General features: G+C 53.6%; 2 non-coding genes and 1 pseudogene across 2 annotated transcripts; all 3 read right to left on the bottom strand.

Moving 5' to 3' along the window:
- Positions 1-760, bottom strand: part of LOC137931921 (large subunit ribosomal RNA) — a pseudogene marked incomplete at its 3' end in the record, with an annotated part of 3,691 nt that extends 2,931 nt beyond the window's left edge.
- Positions 761-1,934: 1,174 nt separating this feature from the next.
- Positions 1,935-2,091, bottom strand: LOC137931918 (5.8S ribosomal RNA). Its single transcript, XR_011109066.1, has one exon. It is a non-coding gene; the product is annotated as a 5.8S ribosomal RNA (ribosomal RNA).
- An 807-nt stretch (positions 2,092-2,898) lies between these two features.
- LOC137931920 (small subunit ribosomal RNA) lies at positions 2,899-4,802 on the bottom strand. The gene has a single exon (XR_011109068.1). It is a non-coding gene; the product is annotated as a small subunit ribosomal RNA (ribosomal RNA).
- Positions 4,803-5,000: the final 198 nt, after the last annotated feature.

Raw genomic sequence — 5,000 nt, 5'->3', positions numbered from 1 at the left:
GCCTTTAGAGAGCGCGTGCGCGATTCTTATCATTATACCGTCCGGCGGCCGATCGGCTACCGCGAAACGGTCCAACGTCCTGACTCCGCTCGCGCGAAGTGAACGCTGGGCTGCCCGTCGGCGGCGCTTAGATCGACACCCGAACGGGTCGCGATGCATTACTGAGAGAGAAGTGCACGCCCTCCGCGGACGTCGACGCGCACCGGCCCGTGCGACGCGATACAGCGCCCGATTAAAGGCGGACCGGACGTCGCATCAGAGCGCGGGCGCGTACGCCGCGGAATGACGATGAATCTCTCCGTTCGTTCATTCGAGTTTCGCAGGTTTACCCCTGAACGGTTTCACGTACTCTTGAACTCTCTCTTCAAAGTTCTTTTCAACTTTCCCTCACGGTACTTGTTCGCTATCGGTCTCGCGGTTATATTTAGCCTTAGATGGAGTTTACCACCCACTTAGGGCTGCACTCTCAAGCAACCCGACTCTTAGGAGAGTCCCTCTCGCCGCCGCCCTCCGTCGCTACGGGCCTGGCACCCTCTGCGGGAAAACGGCCCCGTTCAAGACGAACTTGGACAGGAGTATCGACGACGAGAAAGCGGAACCTCCCGAACACCACATCTCCCGCGCTCGAGACGATCGCGGGATTCAGTGCTGGGCTCTTTCCTGTTCGCTCGCCGCTACTAGGGAAATCCTTGTTAGTTTCTTTTCCTCCGCTTACTAATATGCTTAAATTCGGCGGGTGATCCTCCCTGATCTGAGGCCAACGATAAAAATTCGAGGCAGACGCGATATCCGTACGCGACGTCCCTTATTATATTTTTGACGACGACGAACCGACGGACCGCGCGCGCAAGCAAGCAAGCGCGCACGGCGGCCGGTCGTCGTCGCGGGACGCCCTTCGGACGTCGAGTCCGCCTACCGTACACCACCCCCACCGTCGCGATCATCGCGCGTCGCAGAGCGAGTGCGCGTGCGCGAGGCGCGCGCGTCGCGAGTCCTTAGAGGTCTCTAGACGCGCGCACGCACAACGCAACGCTGCACACACAACACGCGTTGCGCGATGAACGACGACGATGACGATGATGATGATTATGATGATACGAGCGTAAACGAAAATCTCGACACGCATACGCGAGCGCGAGTACTTTTCGTTAGCGATCGATCGTCCGGCCCTTTCGGTATCGGTCCGTATCGATACGATAATATAACGTTCGCACTGGAACGACGACGCGTATCACCGACATAATACGGATGCGTAGCGACGACGAGCGGTGAACTCTCTCGCATCGGGCTAGGCGCGCGCGCACATGAACATCACGTAATGTTTACTTACATATGTTTGTGTGTGCGTTACGCTTGCCGCGCAAGAAAACATTCACCGCCTGCCGGTCGCATCCGTCGGAGACGCGTCGTCTGTGCTTCCGATATATTTTATTATATCGTATACACGAACCGATGAGCTCGGACGAAGACCGCACTACGAAGACTCGCGTCTTAGCGATGCGTGTAATCTTTTCACACTCGTTTCATATTCAATACAATTCGATATATTTAAACGGACCGTAAACGCGCTCCGCGCGTACGCGGACGTGAGGGGTGCAGCACCCCGCCGTCCGTCGTCCGTCGCGAAGAACGTTCAACGGAAACCGTCAATTGTTCGAAAGAGCGCGCGCCCGCTCGCCCGCGCGCGGTAGTGCGGCAGCGGCAGCGCGACGACAGCGACGGCGGATAGTGAGAGAGAGAGAGTGAGAGCCGCGGCGGCGCGGACGAGAGACTCTTATTAGAGATCGTCCCATCGCACCGTCCGCGAGCTCGTTCATCACCCCCCACCAACCCGCCGCCGCCGCGTCGCGCGTCACCGCCGCGCGCATCGACCGGCGCGAGCGCACGTAGCGCGCGTTCTACACCGAACAGTGTGGTTTTTATATTTTAACAGCCGGCCCTCAGACAGGAGTGGTCCTGGATATTTCTCCACGGACCGCAATGTGCGTTCGAAATGTCGATGTTCAAATGTGTCCTGCAGTTCACACTATGACGCGCAGTTAACTGCGTTCTTCATCGACCCGCGAGCCAAGTGATCCACCGTCCAGGGTAATGGTTTTTTCTTAATGTTGTTATTACTTACGGTAGCGGCCTACGGCTCTCGCCGTCGGCCACTTGATTGTCCGTTTTTATGTATTAACGTCGAAAGTTGGTCGAATTCATGTGCGCCGAGGCGTTCATAAAGAAACGGCACCGAAAAAGCTTAACGCCCCGACGCGAATCCTTTAGAATGATGAACGACGACGACCCGCGCACCCCCCAACGAGCTGGCGTGACGCACGACATTGTCATCTTTCTAACCGCTTAAATTTCGTTTTGTATAGCGCCAACCGACAATAAAGGGCCTGAGCTAGGCAGTGGGGATTTTCACCGCTTCGAACGCTCCGTTTGGTATGCCCCGGTCGGCGCTCGTCTCTCGGCGTTTTTCCGCCACCCGGCCGCTTCGACGGCGGCGGAGGCAGCGGCGGCGGTAGCACTTTCGACGAATGCCACCACCGCCACCGGCCACCGCCACGGCGCCGTCGCCGCTGCGCCGTTAGGCGTAATAGACGCTAGAGACAATTATTTCACATTTTATTTTTTATACATATATACAAACACGCACACACACACGCACGCACACGCGCGCGCGCTCGTCCGCATTAGATACGAACAGCAGCGCGCGCGTACGTACATATATATGTATATATGTCGTATATATATATATCATTATGGATGTATTACATATATATATGTGTAAACACGGTATGTACGAAGTCGTCGTCGTCGTCGTCGTCGTCGTCGCAACAGCAACAACAGCAACAGCGGCGCAACAACGTTCGTGAACATATCACGCGTCTCGCACACATACACACACGTTAATGATCCTTCCGCAGGTTCCCCTACGGAAACCTTGTTACGACTTTTACTTCCTCTAAATGATCAAGTTTGGTCAACTTCCCAGCAACGCCGACGGCCGTGAAGCCACCGCGTGTCGGTCCGAAGACCTCACTAAATCATTCAATCGGTAGTAGCGACGGGCGGTGTGTACAAAGGGCAGGGACGTAATCAACGCGAGCTTATGACTCGCGCTTACTAGGAATTCCTCGTTTATGGGGGATAATTGCAAACCCCAATCCCCAGCACGAAGGAGTTTCAACGGGTTGCCCGGGCCTCTAGGCCAGGGAGAACATGCTGATTCCTTCAGTGTAGCGCGCGTGCGGCCCAGGACATCTAAGGGCATCACAGACCTGTTATTGCTCAATCTCGTGCGGCTCGAAGCCGCCGGTCCCTCTAAGAAGAATTTTAATACGTCGCCAGTGAGTTGCGCCACCGGAGCGGCGCACACCTAAATGACGACGCCTATTTAGCAGGCTAGAGTCTCGTTCGTTACCGGAATTAACCAGACAAATCGCTCCACCAACTAAGAACGGCCATGCACCACCACCCACCGAATCAAGAAAGAGCTGTTAATCTGTCAATCCTTCCGGTGTCCGGGCCTGGTGAGATTTCCCGTGTTGAGTCAAATTAAGCCGCAGGCTCCACTCCTGGTGGTGCCCTTCCGTCAATTCCTTTAAGTTTCAGCTTTGCAACCATACTCCCCCCGGAGTCCAAAATCTTTGGTTTCCCGGAAGCTGCCCGCCGAGCCATCGTAGTAACGTCGGCGGATCGCTAGATGACATATTTACGGTTAGAACTAGGGCGGTATCTAATCGCCTTCGAACCTCTAACTTTCGTTCTTGATTGATGAAAACACCTTTGGCAAATGCTTTCGCTGATGTTCGTCTTGCGACGATCCAAGAATTTCACCTCTAACGTCGCAATACGAATGCCCCCAGTTATCCCTATTAATCATTACCTCGGAGTTCTGAAAACCAACAAAATAGAACCGAGATCATATTCTATTATTCCATGCACGAAATATTCAAGCAGCATTTTGAGCCCGCTTTGAGCACTCTAATTTGTTCAAAGTAAAATTGTCGGCCCATCTCGACACTCACCGAAGAGCACCGCGATAGGATTTTGATATTGAACCGCCGTTTTACCGACGGCTCACCGACGATATGCTCCGCAGACGTGTCAGTATCACCGCGGATGCGGTGCACCGACAGCGCGGCGCACAAATGCAACTACGAGCTTTTTAACCGCAACAATTTTAGTATACGCTATTGGAGCTGGAGTTACCGCGGCTGCTGGCACCAGACTTGCCCTCCAATTGTTCCTCGTTAAAATATTTAAAGTGTACTCATTCCGATTACGAGGCCTCGTAAGAGTCCCGTATCGTTATTTTTCGTCACTACCTCCCCGTGCCGGGAGTGGGTAATTTGCGCGCCTGCTGCCTTCCTTGGATGTGGTAGCCGTTTCTCAGGCTCCCTCTCCGGAATCGAACCCTGATTCCCCGTTACCCGTGACAACCATGGTAGTCGCAGAAACTACCATCGAAAGTTGATAAGGCAGACATTTGAAAGATGCGTCGCCGGTGCTGGACCATGCGATCGGCAAAAGTTATCCAGATTCATCAAAATTAACGACTTCGGACGCGAGGCCCTCCGTCGATTGGTTTTGATCTAATAAAAGCACTCATCCCATCACTGGTCAGAGTTCTGATTGCATGTATTAGCTCTAGAATTACCACAGTTATCCAAGTAACCGAGGTAAGATCTAAGGAACCAAAACTGATATATTGAGCCATTCGCGGTATCGCCTTAATACGGCTTGCACTGAGACATGCATGGCTTAATCTTTGAGACAAGCATATAACTACTGGCAGGATCAACCAGGGAGCTAGCTAGAGCTAACACACACCAACACCGCACATACGAGAGATATGAGGGTGATGATGATATGATAGACGTGTGACAAGCGACGCGTCGGACGTTCGAAACGCCGTGACGCGCCGGTGCCTAGGTAGCTTTTTGCGTGCGTGCGTGCGTGCGTATTTATTACAATACACACACAACACCACACCGCAACAACAAAAT

The sequence above is a fragment of the Battus philenor genome, unplaced genomic scaffold (assembly GCF_028537555.1).
Source record: "Battus philenor isolate CCGP_79_NKW_IND1 unplaced genomic scaffold, ilBatPhil1.0.hap1 SCAF_80, whole genome shotgun sequence".
Classification (NCBI taxonomy): domain Eukaryota; kingdom Metazoa; phylum Arthropoda; class Insecta; order Lepidoptera; family Papilionidae; genus Battus; species Battus philenor.
Note: the sequence above shows the minus strand (reverse complement) of the source record. Positions and strands in the feature narration are given on the sequence as shown.